This window comes from Schistocerca gregaria, chromosome 5 (genome assembly GCF_023897955.1).
Source record: "Schistocerca gregaria isolate iqSchGreg1 chromosome 5, iqSchGreg1.2, whole genome shotgun sequence".
Classification (NCBI taxonomy): Eukaryota; Metazoa; Arthropoda; class Insecta; order Orthoptera; family Acrididae; genus Schistocerca; species Schistocerca gregaria.
Genome location: NC_064924.1, coordinates 270,077,374 through 270,097,029, shown reverse-complemented (window position 1 = coordinate 270,097,029; position 19,656 = coordinate 270,077,374). Strand labels below are relative to the sequence as shown.

Below are 19,656 nucleotides of genomic sequence, written 5' to 3'. Positions count from 1 at the left end.
GCCTTAACACAAATTTTCGTTCGTCTCTTCAGTTTCCGTGTATACGTCTTTTCAGCAACGGCAATGCCCTCATAAAAACAAAATGAAATTGTACTAATTCCCTTTATAACAATAAAGTGTAGTTCCTGCAGCAACTACAAATACTATACTAATTTCCTACAACAGATACGCTTTTCGTGCGGAGCTCTAAGCTGGCAGAGATGTTATTTGCTCACAGTACTTTGTTCGTAGGCTAATAAACAGAACATTTAAGTGTTTATTTCGATATTGAGTAAGGAATGACAATCGAATTCTCTTCTTCTTCCTACAAACCACACAACAAACATTCACCATCGACACCTGGTAGTAATATACAGAAACATTTCAGTTTGTGACTAACATAGCTTAGGGCCGATGATTTAAACACTGTGTCTCAGTACTGCTCATCACGCTTGAGTGACAGCTGCATACAGTATTAGCGGGAAAGAAAAAGCAGGAACCAAATATTACAGTTCAAGATGGCAAGCAGTGATAAGCCAAAGAGGCACTGAGCAAATAAATTGAAAGAGCAGGTGTCGACTTATCAATTCAGATTTCCGGTACTCAGTTATACCATACACTCACCGCGGCCAGAAAAGTACAGGTTAAAATCACCAAACAGAAAAGAAAAATTATTAATGTGAAGGTGTAAGAGAACAGTGAGTTCTTTGATGATTATCGATCACGCACTGTTTTCAGGAATTTAGCTTTATTATTACACAAAAAGAGATGTTTATTGGTGTTGGAAGTAAGGAACAAACATATTCGTCAGAGCGATACGCGACGCTTTGCAAAATTTCTATGAGGGAAGGAAAATAAACGAGACGGAAAGCGCGGAAGTGGAGGCGTCAACAGAGACGCGCCCCGTCACGCCACAGGTTATTTATGAGAGCTGCCGTTTGATTGTTCTTCCGCGGCTCTTTCAAACTCTTCACCGCTGTTTGACGTCTTCCTGCAGTGAACAGATAAACAGCACACCGCACGTACACCACACCACGGTGGGAAAAGGCAGCTCAGCGCACCATTCCCACGGGTCCTCTGTTTCATTATATGGTGAAAGGTCAGAGTGGCGGATGTTTCAACTCTCGTACAGCTACACATCAGACTGGAAGGGTCACGCTTCATTATTAGCAAGTGTTACAACGACGGGTATATTTGGAAATAGGTTTATTTTGCTATCTTTCCCATTTTTTACTTATTTTGCACAACGAAGTGACCGCTTAAGTCAGGCAGTTCCTTCTTACAGAATCTCACAACTTTATCCTCAAAATTATGCTGACAGTAGTACTTTGAGATAAACCATTGGTCGCTAATGAAATGGTACGAGCTCTTAAATGACTGAAGCGCGCTGGTGACGTGTTTGTTAATTGCTCAAGTTTCATGAAAAACAACTACCTATCGCATAGACGCTTGGTGGACTAACTTGAGAAAGGATAAAAATTCTTGGCAAGAATTTGCAGAAATGCGTTACGTCACCATAGGTGTCATTTTGAGCGGAAGATATGTATTGCCGTTCTGAGATATACAGAATGACAGTGCAGAATGGGGACAAATTACAGGAAACCAGGCGTGAGAGGACAAGGAGCAAAAAAAGTGAGGGAGACCTGTGGCCGGAAATGCGTTATAACGGAGGTGCACGCATTTGAAGACATGGATAAGAGATCAGAATGATATTTGCACTCTGCAGCGGAGTGTGCGCTGCTATGAAACTTCCTGGCAGATTAAAACTGTGTGCCCGACCGAGACTCGAACTCGGGACCTTTGCCTTTCGCGGGCAAGTGCTCTACCAACTGAGCTACCGAAGCACGACTCACGCCCGGTACTCACAGCTTTACTTCTGCCAGTATCCGTCTCCTACCTTCCAAACTTTACAGAAGCTCTCCTGCGAAACTTGCAGAACTAGCACTCCTGAAAGAAAGGATATTGCGGAGACATGGCTTAGCCACAGCCTGGGGGATGTTTCCAGAATGATATTTTCACTCTGCAGCGGAGTGTGCGCTGATATGAAACTTCCTGGCAGATTAAAACTGTGTGCCCGACCGAGACTCGAACTCAGGACCTTTGCCTTTCGCGGGCAAGTGCTCTACCAACTGAGCTACCGAAGCACGACTCACACCCGGTACTCACGGCTCATTCTGGAAACATCCCCCAGGCTGTGGCTAAGCCATGTCTCCGCAATATCCTTTCTTTCAGGAGTGCTAGTTCTGCAAGTTTCGCAGGGGAGCTTCTGTACAGTTTGGAAGGTAGGAGACGGATACTGGCAGAAGTAAAGCTGTGAGTAACGGATGTGAGTCGTGCTTCGGTAGCTCAGTTGGTAGAGCACTTGCCCGCGAAAGGCAAAGGTCCCGAGTTCGAGTCTCGGTCGGGCACACAGTTTTAACCTGCCAGGAAGTTTCATAGATAAGAGATCTCTGACATTTTAAGTTTCAATGATTAAAAATGGGAACCAGAACACACGAAGCAAGTTGTAATGTTCTGTCTGTAGTAGTGATTCATCACACTCAAGAAGACAATGAGACAGAGTACAATGATGTGGTAAGCACATTCCCTTTGTACCACTAAAGGTACGTCCTCGACCAGACGAGACTTGATCAACCACAGGAAGTGCAGATATGCCCCAGCTGTGGGGGGTTGGGAAGAAATGATTGGTCCCACGAGGCGGTCGCCAATAATCCCAGCCCACATGCAGATGCCGAACCGGTGCTGATAGCCGCTGCCATCATTCCACGGGATTGTCTTTCGTCTGTCTTCAGGTGAGTGTGCCACCTCTGGCACTCACGACAGGCCATTACGTCGCAAGACGATTCTTGCTTGCTAACCTCAAAGGGGTCATTTTCCGTTGTTTGATGTACAAAATTATGGTGCATATCTTACGACGGCAATATATCTCTTCCAGTTATAATGACATGTATTGTGAAACGTATCTGAAGTGCATGTCTCCAGATTCGTGCAACGATCGACGCCTGATGAGTGTCCAATAGTGTATAATACTGGCACTACATGGCCAGAAGCAGTACGTGTTTTCGGCAAGAAAAAGAAACATTGATTTCCAAAACGTAGCACAAACTGAGATCTACGTTACTGAATCTCTACATCTGGAAGAAAAGGGTGACAATAAAGGATAGTCAGCGATAAGCTTGGTGAAGGGAGATTACAAGAATTTTAAATGTTATGTTGTAGGGGAATGTTAAAAAGTAAGTGACGGCATAGTGTTAAAACTGAGATTTATTTTGAGAGCAGATGTGGAAAGTAGGGCACAGGAATTCCTGATCTGACACTGAAGAAGATGGGTGTATATACAGAGTCTACCATAAGTTGCAGATATTTGTGTAGGCGATTTAGAACGGTGTACTGTACAGTATTACAGCAGTACTTACATTTGCAGATTAACAATTACATTCATTATAAGTTCTATGATTTTCTACTGGTTAGTACCTCCAGATACATGCGACAAGAGCGAGCCATTAATACTTTTTTTTCCCTGGGCAGCAGGTCAAGTGTTGAAGCGTCGACACATGGATACGAAACTTTTAGTCTTTGCTGACCCTGGAGCCGTACTCTATAGTAATTTGCAGTAGTGCATTAGTTGCAAATTCCTCCACATATTTATACCATCCGCCTAACAAATCTGAGTCTCTCATTCACATATCCTTCATGCTTGATGACGGTTTAGCTATTACCTCTAACGTGTTATGTGCGGTAATAATATCCAAGTGTTTGCTAGTAATCTTGTAGACAGGTACTGTTGGATTCTTCCACTTTCGAATGGAAATTATATTGCATATTTAGTCAAAAGCATCATCAGTCAACATGTTGTTGGTCTACTCAACTGCAGATTTTTCAGCGCTCATTTAACCTTATGACTCTGTATCTCAGAATGAACAAAATTGGACTTGTACCACTACTGAAATAAGCCCTTCATATGTTGTTCATATACAGAGTATACAAATCTACGAATACAAAATGTTACAGCGCTCGGAACAGATAAAAAGAAACACTTTTTATGCGCAAATATGTTACAGGTACTCCGTTCCACTGCTAAGTGTCAGCCAATGTATTTACGTGTGTAAATTTCGCAGACGGTGCTCAAACTGTCGTGTGATAAATCATGTTTTGGAGATATTGCTGAAAATGTCGTCCGCTTAGATTAAACCACACGGCAGTCAGCTAAAGTGGTTATCGATGTTTAGTATACGAAACGCTTCATGCCCTCCCCCACCCCACAAAGCGCCTCCCCCACAACCCCCGAAAAAAAACAGGAATTTTTATTAACATCTCTAAAACAGCATTCATCACACAGCAGTCTGACTACGATGTCTAGCATTAATATCTTAATCGGCATCTTGACAGCAAACTGTGCACCTCTTACATTTTCATCCCGTAAAAAGAGTTTCTTTTTACATCCTCTAAAAACTATTTACTACGTCATTTTTTTCATCCTGTATAATGATAACGTTAGAGGTCCATTCTTCCCAGCGATATACTGTAATTAAGGCTAAACTTCATGTGAGTAATTTACACAATTTTCTAGCAGGACACGTTACTTTTACTGGATGCTTCTCTACTCTTCGAAGTGACACTGATATATGCCACTATTGTACACATGTTTTTCACTCCATGGTCCGAAAGCTCTATCACCTGTTCATTTCATTGACCGTTGGAGAAGAAGTGTGTGATCGTACTCATCGTTCGAAAATATCTTCCTCTCTCGCCCCCCCCCCCTCCTTTACAGGTTGCCTAAAAGATGGAAATCACATCTTGATGCCATGATGCAAGATCTCGATTTTCCAGTCATTATCAATGAAGTCTCAGCGGCCTTGTTTCATTATGTGTGGCTGAGAAACTTTGAATTTAGTGTATCTCTCTCTCTCTTTCTAAGCATTTATCCCGACTTGCGGGTTCTGTTGGTTAATCGGATGTGCCGTTTTAATGTTAAGGGGTGCGCAGATGCCGTTCCTGTCGCCACCCTGTACCCAGTAACCGAGGAAGAATTAGTGTACCCCAGTGTATTCAGATGTCTGCGAGCCGTGTAACTGAGGTGGGAAGTGGGGACCAGTCCGGTATTCACCTAGCAGGATGTGGAAAACGGCCTAAAAACCACTTCCAAGCTGGCCAGCACACCGGCCCTCGTCGTTAATCCGCCGGACGGATTCGATCAGCGGCCGGCGCTCCCACCCGAGGGCAGAAAGCAGCGCGAATGCGCTGTCGGGTACCCTGGCGGGTTTGCATTTAGTCCATATACCTCCAGAATTTCACTTAGTGATTTTGTCAACACTTAGCGATATTGTACTCTACCGCGTACTCGTTCGCCGTCCTCTGTTTAATTGCGTGCTTTACCAATCGCAATAATTGCTACAGATAAGTTGGCTCTTTATCAAGGGGAGACACATCCATTTTGTTACATTCCATGGTGCCGTGCGAAGAGTTCCATGGTGAAGACGCTGGGCTCAATTTATAAACTTTTGGACCTAAACCTCCATCCAATTAACTCGATTTAGGTTTCCATTTCTAAGCTGGGATGTATTCTTGGACAAGCCACAACCCTAACGCTAGTATCACGTCGCTGATGACTTGGATAATGTTTCCAGTCTGTTTTCCGTATCGCAGAAGAAATCTCTTTGCAGGAGACCGGCAATATATATAGTTTTACGACAGGTCTCTCTCTTGTTGCACAATCGTCTTAGCGTCGGACGACGTGGCAAAAATTCATCGAGCCAGTCACAAAAATGTGAAGATGTTCCATATAACCATACGTAGATTAGTAGTCAAAGATGTAGCAATGTTCGAAAGTCTCTGCCATGTCTAGTGAGTCAAATCGTTTCACGTTTGCTTCGTGTAACTCTTAAGGAATTAATTCGGAAATAAATGATAACTGTGCGCATAATAATGGTGTCGGGTCGTCTCTCTGCAAACTTTTGTTATTCTTTTAGAAAAATAAATTTGTTATTTCCTGAATTTTCATTGCAAACATCGGTTGGATATTAAAATGAGGTACGACTATATTGTATAACGTAGGTTTTTGTGAATTCCCTTCCCTAGTTCCACGCTGTTTTATTCACTTACTTCTTCTTGTGTATTTGAAGTCTCAGCCTGACAGATTCGACCCACTCGTTGGTACAGGAAATACACTCCTGGAAATTGAAATAAGAACACCGTGAATTCATTGTCCCAGGAAGGGGAAACTTTATTGACACATTCCTGGGGTCAGATACATCACATGATCACACTGACAGAACCACAGGCACATAGACACAGGCAACAGAGCATGCACAATGTCGGCACTAGTACAGTGTATATCCACCTTTCGCAGCAATGCAGCCTGCTATTCTCCCATGGAGACGATCGTAGAGATGCTGGATGTAGTCCTGTGGAACGGCTCGCCATACCATTTCCACCTGGCGCCTCAGTTGGACCAGCGTTCGTGCTGGACGTGCAGACCGCGTGAGACGACGCATCATCCAGTCCCAAACATGCTCAATGGGGGACAGATCCGGAGATCTTGCTGGCCAGGGTAGTTGACTTACACCTTCTAGAGCACGTTGGGTGGCACGGGATAAATGCGGACGTGCATTGTCCTGTTGGAACAGCAAGTTCCCTTGCCGGTCTAGGAATGGTAGAACGATGGGTTCGATGACGGTTTGGATGTACCGTGCACTATTCAGTGTACTCTCGACGATCACCAGAGGTGTACGGCCAGTGTAGGAGATCGCTCCCCACACCATGATGCCGGGTGTTGGCCCTGTGTGCCTCGGTCGTATGTAGTCCTGATTGTGGCTCTCACGTGCACGGCGACAAACACGCATACGACCATCATTGGCACAAAGGCAGAAGCGACTCTCATCGCTGAAGACGACACGTCTCCATTCGTCCCTCCATTCACGCCTGTCGCGACACCACTGGAGGCGGGCTGCACGATGTTGGGGCGTGAGCGGAAGACGGCCTAACGGTGTGCGGGACCGTAGCCCAGCTTCATGGAGACGGTTGCGAATGGTCCTCGCCGATACCCCAGGAGCAACAGTGTCCCTAATTTGCTGGGAAGTGGCGGTGCGGTCCCCTACGGCACTGCGTAGGATCCTACGGTCTTGGCGTGCATCCGTGCGTCGCTGCGGTCCGGTCCCAAGTCGACGGGCACCTTCCGCCGACCACTGGCGACAACATCGATGTGCTGTGGAGACCTCACGCCCCACGTGTTGAGCAATTCGGCGGTACGTCCACCCGGCCTCCCGCATGCCCACTATACGCCCTCGCTCAAAGTCCTTCAACTGCACATACGGTTCACGTCCACGCTGTCACGGCATGCTACCAGTGTTAAAGACTGCGCTGGAGCTCCGTATGCCACGGCAAACTGGCTGACACTGACGGCGGCGGTGCACAAATGCTGCGCAGGTAGCGCCATTCGACGGCCAACACCGCGGTTCCTGGTGTGTCCGCTGTGCCGTGCGTGTGATCATTGCTTGTACAGCCCTCTCGCAGTGTCCGGAGCAAGTATGGTGGGTCTGACACATCGGTGTCAATGTGTTCTTTTTTCCATTTCCAGGAGTGTATTAGACCCATGAATTAGTTGTCTCCCATGTATTCTCTTAGCGTTGCTACTGTGCGAGGGAATGTTAGACATGTAAATCAATTACATGTGGGTCATTATCGGTGATTTAGGAGTAGACTGCTCCGTGGAGTTCACTATACCCCATGTTCCGAGAAGCAAATACTTGAAGTTAACGATCGCATGTCAAAGCAGCTGACACGTCAGAAAGCACCCCTCTACTCTCCAACTTTTTTCTCCTTCACTCACAGAGCTACACATTTTTCTATTTTCATTTCGGTTTCCAGGTTTTTCGTCACATGTTTCTTGCAATTACGAATCGCATATTAAACTGACAAATGTTTAGATTATGACTATAGGATTTCGTAAATAATAGTGGGTCTACAATTTGAAGAACACCGATTTGCTTAAAATCTTACTTACTTGCATGCGTGTTTCGAAGTGTTATATCTCCATTTACAGTTCAAACTGTTTTATTAATTCCAAGTTGTACTAAGACCGTCGTACTGCGTTACGAAACACTGAAGTGGCCAGCAGCAGAACACATTTTTTACTTTCATTATTGTGTTTGCTTGTGATCGTGGAAGTGTAGAGGATACTGCACTGCACACTGACCAATGATGTCCTGGGTTCAGTCCTGGATAGTAGCGGAGACTTTTACTCACTGCAATCCGTCCTGCACCGCCCCAAGTCCACTGACCCCGCCATCTAATTGGAAACGAATTGGCTTCGTACACCGTGATCACAGTGTAGATACTTTCATTGTTCCAAAATGACCGGTTTCAAAAGTCTTACGATGTCAGCATCTGATCTAAGACGAAAATATAGACTGCAATTCATATGACGTATTACATAATATATACAAAATACACCTACGTTATGGAATTTGCTATTAAATTACACGAAGTCAAACCATTAAAGGCATTCCCCACGTATACATGTCGTACAAAAACCCAATTGATAAAATACATTCAGTTGGTAAAATGCTCACAGATGGTAAAAAGCACATTTAAATTATCGTATCGTCCATGCACACTCGTGGTGAACATTACTCTCACAAACTTAAAGCACAGCCCTACTGTACGCCGTTGGCTGGCGTATGTAGTATACGCCGAATAATCACATACTATGGTTACAAGCAATGAATTGGCAAATTTTTCAAAGTGCCCCATATAACAATTAGGCTTGCCACGTGGGCATACATATAAAACTACCCTGGTCTTGTGCTCCATATAATATAATAATAATAACAGTAATTACATGCTGTGTGCTTGTTGGCAGTGAGTAATTTACAGAAATAAACAAAAAATTTAAAATACCACTACCTGTAATTTACAAACTAACGTGGCCCAAAAAGAGAACCGCAATGGTGAGAGCACAAATGCTAAACCCGTCAGACCTGTAGGTGTACCGCGAACTAGTTCATGGAAAAAAAGGGGGAAAGGGGAAGGGACTTGCGCAGAAACCATGTGGTGCTGAAATAACTACCAGAATCATCAAGCCGGCCAGAGGGGCCCAGCGGTTCTAGGCACAACAGTCTGGAACCGTGCGACCATAGTGCTCAGATCCATTTGAACCATTTTTGAAGAATCATCTAATCCTCAGGCAGATGCAAGCTTACTTGGGTGCGAGGTATCTACTACATTATCAAGTAAATTATATATGCCATAAAAAGTAATGTACATGACTACAATAAAATTAAAGGCATGAATGGGTCGTAGTAGTGCGTACGTCAATGTTTCATACAGTACGCAGAGGATATCTGCAATCCATGTAGTATGTCAAGAACTAGAGTAAATGGGGTCTTTTAAGTAAAACCAATAATGAAGGTGAAGAACCTGGGCTGAGCCCTAGGTCCATAGTTAGCAATATGGTTAAGGAATGAAACAGAATCTATCTGCAGCCCCTAAGGGTATATGATAACCATGCTTCAGATTAAAGCAGTAGGCGATAAAATACTAAATGACTGCCGTATGAGGTACGTGGTAAATGTGGGATGCGAAGTGCGCATTCGTCTTGCGGTGTGACAATTACACGGGATCTATATTACGTAAAAGGTTTGGGGGTAACGGCATGGTACCTACAAACTGTTCTCCTGTAAGCGCCTGCACGTCAACATACATACACTTTATTTATAAACCAAGCAACTTAGTAACTTGCAAGCTCGTCCTGTGGATTACCTACACTTATAATACACCATGAAAAATGCTAAGAAAATTATGGTCAGGTGACTCTAATTGGCCATTCAGGAGGTAATATGGGTATCTCTTTGTATTTCCGTAAATTTGTAAGTTTTCCATTATATTAAGCCTCTGTAATGAGGAAAAGCTATATATAAAAAAATTTTCACATTCGCCACAGCACGATTTGTACACTCCTGCATCTCTAAACTTCTCATCCTGATCTTCTACTGTAACCTGAGTTTGGATCGTAAGATGTTAGTTGTATTGAAGGCAAGGGCTGTATGAGAATTACGAAATTGTTGCCCAGTTTTACCAGAGAGTGGGCCGCTGTAGGTTTTTTTCTTTCTTTCTTTATCTTATATGCCATTATGTTCCTATCTTTTCCCTTTTTCACTTGTTTATAAATGTTATTGAATATTGCTGGACCATACCCACGCAGTGGTTATGATCCAGCTACAAGCGACGACATTTATGAGATTTATTTCTAATTTAACTTTTCTCTCTCACTACCTCAACCTCTTCATCTTTGTCTCTCTCTCTCAACCTTTCCATCTCTCTCTCTCTCTCTCTCTCTCTCTCTCTCTCTCTCTCTCTCTCTACCTCTTTCTTCCATTTCTCCTTTCTGTTGCTCTTTTCTCTCTCTTTTCTATTTTTATACATACGATGGATAGTTTGTAATGCTCTGACAACGTTCGATGACATTGATGTCAATGATTGGCCGTCACATAGGTAGACTGCCCCTGTGGCTCAAGTCATCGACTTTACTCTGTTTTCACTTAAGCACAACTGCACATCCACCATTGTTTTTTTCGTCGTCGTCGTTTATTTGCTGTACAGTCAGAAGTCTGGTCTGATCCAGCTCTCCACTCTACAATATAGCGTAAAAATCTCGTCATTTCTGCTTAATTGCGGGAACCTACCACGTAAAGCTACTTAGTGTAGTCAAGCCTCAGTCTGCCAATGTTTTACTTCTCCTCTCCAACCACACCTCTACAACAAAATAAACCTCTCCTTCATTCTGCAGAATGCACTCTATGATTCTACATTTTCTTCAATTCAAGACGTGCGATAAAACTCTTTGTTCCCCTATTCGATTCGGTACCATCTCATTAGTTACTCGACCTATCCACCTAATCATTAGCATTCATTGGTAACACAACGTTTGAAGAGACTGTACTCTGTTCTCGTGTGTTACGTTTTTGGTTCACGTTTGATTTACATGTAATTATTCTACTACACAAACTCATTTCCTGCAGTTCCCAGTCAGTATTATATACAGCACTTCTTCATATCTTTGGTGAAACGTGTGAGAGGAGTCAGAACAATACTTCCTAGTAACTATCCAATAGATGTTTGTAGATATTAGTCCGAATTATCATAGCCAAATTAGGAGTGGAAAATGGACAACTGAGTTATGAAACTGAACAACGAGACAGAACTACAATTTGCACCATCAACATTATGTGATGTGGATAGATAATTGTACTCGTAGAAAATATTATTTTTTATGGCGACGTTATATCACGGCAGAGAATTTGGAATAATACCTGGTTGCTCAAAGCGCTTCGAAGTGAAAGGGTAGGTAGAATACCTCTCTAATTTCGGTGAATGTGGACATTTTAGTAATCAGATGTGCTAGATAATAATTTTATTTTACTAGTCAATTGTAGATACGTTGTTTATGATATTATAAAACGTGTATTAAAGCTGCCTTGTTATTCAGAAGGTAACTGCAGTTGAAATTACTACCATATATTAAATTAATTTACTTTTCCGTGTTCAGATCAAATTTTATTTTACCAATAGTTAGCCACCGCTACGGCTTTGTCGTTGACTTGTAGCAGGTCACTAAAACTGCAGGGCTCCGGCAGTAGTCGGCGCATGAGCAGATGTGGCTCGTTTTGATCCTCTCCGCATCCGCAAAGAACGTCGTCATCGTTAGTCAGCAGTCCCCACTTGCACAGATTAGTTTTACATCTGGGTACACCAGCCCTCAGCCTATTATCTTCCTGTGAATCGTCAAGGATCTTGGTTCTTGCAATAAAGCTATTTGTAGACTTAAGCCTCCGAGCCTGAGTGACTTGCCCATTCAGTGGGTGTCGCGAATCTGTTTCTTTCTTTGTTCTCTCAGCGTCTGCTGCCACCTGCCTTCTGATCTTGGATGGGGCAATTCCAGCACGTAGGTACAAATTACCCGTTGGTGTGGGTCTGAGACAGCCTGTAACAGTTCGCATTGCCTCATTTACACTTACATCAACCTGTTTAGCATGTACAGATGCTTCCCATACTGGCACTGCTTAGTCTGCTGTAGAAACACACAGAGCAAGTGCTGATGTACTGATGGTTGAGCTCCCCATTCATAGTTTGTAAGCCTGCGGATGATGTTATTCCTGGAGCCGACGTTAGCCTTGATGTTTTGGCAATGGTGCTTGAAGGAAAGCGTTGTGTCAAGTACAACCCCAAGGTATTTAGGTGTTGGGCAGTGAGCTAGCTTTTTACCTTGTCATGTAACGTCGAGCTCAACTCCAGAATCTCTATTGCGCAGATTGAAAGCACATACTTGGGTTTTGTCAGGGTTTGGCTTGAGGTGATTGGGGTCGTAGTATTGAGCCAGTTCTTCAAGCGCTGTAGAGAGATTTCCAGATGTTGCATCAAAATTGGACCCCTGGACCACCACAGCTGTGTCATCAGCATATACTTGCATCTTGAGGTATAGGTTGGTCGTTAGTGTACGCATTATAAAGGATAGGAGAAAGAACACTTCCTTGTGGTAATCCATTCTTCTGAAGTCGCCATCTACTGTTCTTACCATTTACGGAGACATAAAACCTTCGGTTGCAGAAGACTACCAATAACCATCGTCAACTTACAGTCTCCTGTGAGGTGATTTAATTTGCTCAATAGCTTTCTGTGGTTTACCGTGTCGTATGCAGCAGTAAGATCTATGAAACTTCCTGGCTGATTAAAACTGTGTGCCCGACCGAGACTCGAACTCAGGACGTTTGCCTTTCGCGGGCAAGTGCTCTACCAACTGAGCTACCGAAGCACGACTCAGCCCTGGTAATCACAGGTACTGGCAGAAGCAAAGCTGTGAGTACCGGGCGTGAGTCGGGCTTCGGTAGCTCAGTTGGTAGAGCACTTGCCCGCGATAGGCAAAGGTCCCGAGTTCAAATCTCTATCGGGCACACAGTTTTAATCTGCCAGGACGTTTCATATCAGCGCACACTCCGCTGCAGAGTGAAAATCTCATTCAAGATCTATGAAAGCTGCTCCAGTTATTAATTTTTTTTAACCTATCCTCTATATGTTGCGTCAGATTAAGTATTTGCCCACAACAAGATCTTCCTGGTCTGAAACAGGTATGTTCCATTATGAACTTTCCATCTATATTTTCTGCCACCCGGTTAAGAATCATCCGCTCCAATATCTTATAGAGATGGCACAGAAGTAACAGTGGTCTGTAACTTTTGGTTTCCTTCATCTCCTTGCCAGGTTTTTGTAAAGCCACCATTCTCGCCTGCCGCCATAGTTTTGGAATATTCGGCTCTTTAATACAGGTGTTCATCATTTGTAGTAACCAGTTTCGATCAGTGGGCGCAAACTGTTTTATCTGCTCCGTTCTAAGGTCATCAGTTCCAGCGGCCTTATTCAGTTTCATACTCTGAATGGCGTCTTCCAGTTCGGTTGCTGTGAATGAAGCATTCAGGAGTCCGTAATCTTTTTGTTCTTGGGGTATAACTCTTTCCCTTTCTGTTTTCCCTTTGATTTTCCCATTCTTCAGAAGTTGGCTAGCAATCTGATTTACTGTTACCCCGTAGTTCTTCTACTGGTGGTCAGTTGGGTCCCCACTTAAGTTTTTCAATAATTTCCATGCACGTCATGTTTTGTTTCATGTCAAGATTTTCGACTAGCTTGCACCACCGTGATCTCTTATCCTCAGCAATAGCCTGCATTAGTTCCTCCGCAGCCTCTATAGTATCCTCGCTGAAGGGGTCCTGAGTGAACAGCTTTTGGTACCTTTCAAGTAAGACCTTGCTGCTGCCGGTCAGACCCTGGATGTACTGGATGCGGCAACCCCTTGGGATGTTTTTCCTTGAGATCCCTTTTACAAGATCGATAAATCTACCATAGTCATCTGGTCGAGAAGGGATTTTCTCAATCTCTTCGTCCAATTGCTCTTTAAATTTGTGCCAGTCTGCCTTTTTGAAATTAAACCGTCTTCGGAAAGGCACTTCCTCTGGTTTAACCATGGCATTCACAACACAAATGACGGATCTGTGTTGTGTACTTGGGATAGATTCTTCAACAAGCTTCATGCACTGTGCTGCCAACTTCCTACTCACAAAGATGTTGTCAGGATTATATCCCCTTCTCCATCTTCTGCTGTTGAACGATACTGGCTGTTTTGGTTCATGAATGACTTCTAGGTCATAAGTGTCAGCCCAGGATTCAAGCTGCACACCATTCTCATCAGTCTCATTATATCCCCATGCTTCACCATGGCAGTTGAAATCGCCCATGACAAAATTAATATCGTCATATACGTATTAAATATTTATCAAATTATTTCATTGATACTACATTTCTTCCTTATATATTTTACCCTTTATCATTATAAAGGTATTCAAACATTTTTGATACCGATATTACACAAAAATACGCTCTCTAGCTATGACGGACGAAGCAAGAAAGCAAACTAGAATAGACAAAAAGGGTATTTCGGGGAAAACGAAAGCTACCAGTATCAAATAAAGGCCTTAGTATGACAAACTAATTTCTGAGAACGGAAATGTGAAGTACTTGATTGCACAGCAGACAAACTCAGTTTTTTTGCTGCCGCATTTCACACCATAAGCGGGAAAGAACGTTCAGCATAGCAGCAATCGATTTTTTACATCCTCCAGGAGATGTAAATATTGAGTTGGTGCATAAGCTCGTTGCGTTTTCATCTATATTTTAATAAACGCCACATATGCACATAGTGGAGACTTTTGTTTTTAATAATACAGTCCCCTTCGTTATTTGCAACAGTCTGCCGACGCTATAGGATCTTTCGGTTCCGCGACTGTATAAACCACACAGTTTTGACCGCATTTTCATTTGGAAAGGGAGTTCCTTGAATCTTGTTCGATAGAGAGCGGACAATGCGAAAACCTGACGGCACAATGTCAAGTAAATGAGATGGCTGTAAAATGATTTCCTAACGCAGCGTATTTTGGAAAAATGGAGATTTGTGATAAGGTCTTGTGGGACCAAACTGCTGCGATCATTGGTCCCTAAGCTTAAACACTATTTAATCTAACTTAAACTAATTTACGCTAAGGACGACAACATTCACCCAGTCCCGAGGGAGGACTCGAACCTCCGACGGGGAGAGCCACCCTGACTGTGACGAGACGCCCAAGACCGGGCGGCTACGCCGCGCCGCAGCGTGTTTTGTCAAACTAGCAAAATGACGCGGGCGTTATTGTGGAGTACCATCACTTCATGAAGTCTTCCCCGTCGTTATTTTTGTATCGCTTCTACAAGACGTCTCAGTTGTTGACAATAAATGTTTGACGTAGCAGTTACACCTGGGACAGGCAATCGCCCTTGTTCTAACACATTCATAACACTGTCTTTCGTCGATGCGCTCACATCTTTATGATGGAGTAGCTGCTTTGTTCGCGCTCAACCATTCTTTTCTTCTCCTTACTTTATCATAAAGACACCATTTCGCGTCAGCAGTAACGATACAGGATGGTCAGAGTTGTTCACAAGCCAACTTATGACGAGCAATCAGATGCACATAAGGCCCCCAAGCCGATCTTTGTAATTTTGGTTTATGGAGTGCGGTACCCATACCTCCGATTTTTGAACCTTCCCCATTGCATGTATATGTCGCATGATCGTGGAATGATCCCAGTTCATCACATTTGCTAGTTCTCAAGTACAATGACGTGAATCATTATGGATTAACGCATTTCAACGATCTTCACGAAACCCTGAAGGTTGTTTCAACGCTGAGTCACTACTGCCAAAACATTCCTCCTTAAAACGAGACCACAATTTTCTTGCCGTGTTTTGTCCAATCTGTTTATCCTCATACACGGCGCAAATGTCTCTGACTGACTTCGTGGCTGTCACTCCTCTATGGATCTCAGAAGAATACGTCGCAATTGTTCCGATTTCTCCACTTGACACTCCATTTTCTAGCTCCCACAGGTGTACTGACTGTTTAGAATCAGTGAACTACAAATATAAAATGACTATCGATACAGTCGCAGGTTCGAATCCTGCCTATGGCGTCGATGTGTGTGATGTCCTTAGGTTAGTTACGTTTAAGTAGCTCTAAGTTACAGGGGACTGATGACCTCAGATGTTAAGTCCCATAGTGCTCAGAGCCATTTGAAACTTTTTTTTTTACTATCGATAAACAAACCCATAGCAATCTGAATAACAACATGCAAAACGAAAACGCTACGATGTTACGCATCAATCTAAGACAATTATGATTTCACGCTATGCGCCATAAGGCAGGGTGACATCTGATACCAGGATCAACAGCAAGGAACGTAGGTCCTATACAAACACCTGAAGGTATCTGCTCTACTGCATAAAGAATTCGTACTTTATTACTGCGAGACTATACCCCTAATACCAAACGAGTTCATGCTTTATTATTGCCAGAGGATACCATTGTCACATTGTTGACGGTAGCATGAGAAGCAAAGCCCGTGATCTATGAGAGGGCAGGTTTCGTTTGATGAAACTGCTTAAACGAGACATTGTCAGCTTTCCTCAGAAAGGGAATGGCCTCCGGAGACTGAGGAGAAGGTGCGACGGTAGTTGGGAAAGTTTGGGCCGGCGAATACTGCACTACCGGGGGGCCCCGCAGGAATCTGTGCGCGAGTGTAGCGGGTTGCCTACGTAAGCGGCGCGGGTCGTTACACGGGGACTGGGGCGGTTGCGGCCGCTGCCTTAACGAGGTTACTCCGACCCAGCCGCAGGCAGGTTGGGTCTCCTGAGAGACCGCAGCGCCGAAAGACCGGCCCGGCTGGCCTCGCCTACACAGAGCACTCTGCCTGCACAGATTCCCGGCAAGGCTGCAGCACGAGTCAACACTGGTTTCCCTACACTGTTTGCTTCACTGGAAACTTCAAAAGTCGAAATCTGAATGTATAATAATCTGAGGGGGAAAAACGCAACACCAACAAATAATAAATGTAGAGTAGTGACATTTCGGGAATAGATTTGTCAAGGTGACATGTTTAAGCGATAGAATTGCAAGTATGTAACAGCGAAGTAAGACAATACAACTGTGAATGCTGGACATTAATAATCGGTGTAGCCACATAAATGTTGAAAGCATACATGAAAATGTGCATGCATTGTGTAGTACACGTTCCGGATGTAGTTTGTGGGATGTAGTTGCATGCCTCTTGCACTTGGTCGGCCAGTACAGGGATGGTTAGTGCTTTTGTGGCTATGCTGCAGTCGTCGTCGAATGATGTCCCATATGTGGTCGATTGGAGACAGATCTGGCGATCGAGCAAGACAGGTTAACACCATTTAAAGCATGTTGTGCTACAACAGCGGTATGTGGGCGAACGTTATCCTGTTGGAAAACACCGCCTGAAATGCTGTTTATATATGGCAGCACAACAATTCGGCTGCCCATAATGACAAACTGATTTGCTTTCAGTGGGATAACCACGAGGGTGCTCCTGCTGTCATACGAAATCTGACTCCAGGTGTAGGTCCAGTGTGTCTAGCACGCAGACAGACTGGTTTCAGACCCATAACCGACCTCCTTCTAACCAACACACGACTGTCACTGGCAACGAGGCAGACACGGCTTCCATTTGAAAATACAACAGACTTCCAACCTGCATTCCAGTGAGCACTAGCCTGACACCACCGAAGCTGCAAATGACGGTGGCCTGGGGCCAGCGGAACGCACGTTACAAGTCTTCTGGCTCGCAGCTGTCCTTGAAGAAAGTGATTTATAACAATTAGTATCACTGTGGCACCAACTGCTTCTCAAAATGATGGTTCAAATGCAGTACAACGCACCAGAGCCATACGCCGAACGCGATGGTCTTTCCTCTCGGTAGCGCCAGGTTGGCGTCCAGAATCCAGTCTCCTTACGACTGTACACATCAGTGACCGCGGCGGCCAGCAATCATATGCAGTTGCTACATTCCTGCCAAGTCATTTTGCAGTATCGCAGAAGGAACGTTCAGCTTCACGCAGCCCTAGTACAGCACCTCGTTGAAACTCAATGAGGTTTTGATAATGGAGTCATGGTCGCCTTAAAGTCATTTTTGGCTAATATAACGACATCACGTCCATTCTAAAACTAATGCTCACGGCCATTACACCGTGTATTTAACGTAAATCGTACTTGCATCGTCACAATGGCGTTGCTACAGCCACTCTTATGCGACTGGGGCTAAATTTGAATAGATATACGAGACAAGTCGATGTTACGACCCATCCCAGAGATTTTCCATTCAGTACAGATTTGGATGCTCCGCACGGCAGTCCATTTCAGTAATGCCTCACCGTAGCTGCTCTGTAACGAGAGGCATTGTTATGCTGGTGCATTTAGTCCAATTAGTCTCCTACAGAACATAGTATAAAATGCTGTAAAAAGTGTTCATATATTTTTGTACATAAGATTTTTTTGACGCTCAATAAGGGACTTACACTCTAACTTCCGTACTGTTCCACACTTCACTGTTGGCTCAACACAAGACGGAAGGAAACTTCTATCGCATCCCCACAAGCTATAATGGGATTCATCATCCTAATCGCTCATTACCAGTCATCAATTTGCGTCGTTCCTTACCCGATATGAAGTGTAGCTTTGTACTAACAACCGAAATGTGTTGCATATGTGGACTTGTTCTATTTAACCCCTATGTTTTTAAGTTAGTACGCAGAGTATTGCGCCAGCTGGAACTTTGGCACTCACGAGTGATTTCTTCCGCTGATTTCGTGTGATTTTGTGCAACCACGCCTCGCAGTGCCCGAAGATCACTGTCTAACAGTACGTGAGGTCCACCTGATCTCGGTATAGATGTTATTATTCCTTTGCATTTCCGCTGTACAGTCAAATCAGTAAAGTTATTTTGGGTAGTTTTCATTTTTTTCCTTTTTGAGTCGTATTCTGACTGGTTTGAAGCGGCCCGCCACCAGTTCCTCTCCTGGTCCAATCTTTTCATGTCAGAGTAGCACTGCAACCCTGTCCTGCTGGAGGTATCCCAATCTCGGTCTTCTACTAGTAGACTTCTCTTGGCCTGGACTGTCATTTATCCCAGTGATAGTTTGGTTTTATGTCCGCGTTTCTTCGTCTGTCATGGGTTACTTTGATGCTTAGGTAGCAGAATTGTTTAACTTCAAAATCACCAATTATGGCGTTGAGTTTCTCGCTGTTCACAGTTCTGTAAGTTGTCATTTATTACAATGGCTGAAGTGTCCACGAGCGAAATAACTGAGCTCTCATGCCCTACTCATTTAGCTGTTACTGATATCTACCGATATCATAATACCCTTAGTCTCACTTTGTATCGGGGGGCCGCCTCTTGTGACATCTATTGGTCAATTCCGTATAGACTGCGAATATCAGGCAAGTGGTATGGATATTGTCTTGAAATGAAGTTTAAAATTAACACAGGTTATAGAGGGTGTTTAAGGAGAAATAGCAATATTTTAAAATTGGTGGTATAACGTAATAAAGCTAACAATCGTTCAGCATTACTTGTGTCCATTTTTGAGGTGTACAGAGAACAGTAAGCTACAGAGACGACGTTTTATTTCGCAGGTTGTACTTTTGTAGATGTGAATTCATTAATCAACTACGACTTTTGTTTTGAAATATAAGTTATGAAATTGTGTTTCAGTTTCTTCCGTTGTTGTGGTTTCAGACCG

At 43.8% G+C, this 19,656-nt stretch overlaps 1 protein-coding gene across 1 annotated transcript in view; it reads left to right on the top strand.

Moving 5' to 3' along the window:
* LOC126272263 (zwei Ig domain protein zig-8-like) overlaps positions 1–19,656 on the top strand; it is a 968,421-nt gene that overhangs the window by 95,455 nt on the left and 853,310 nt on the right. The window lies entirely within an intron of this gene.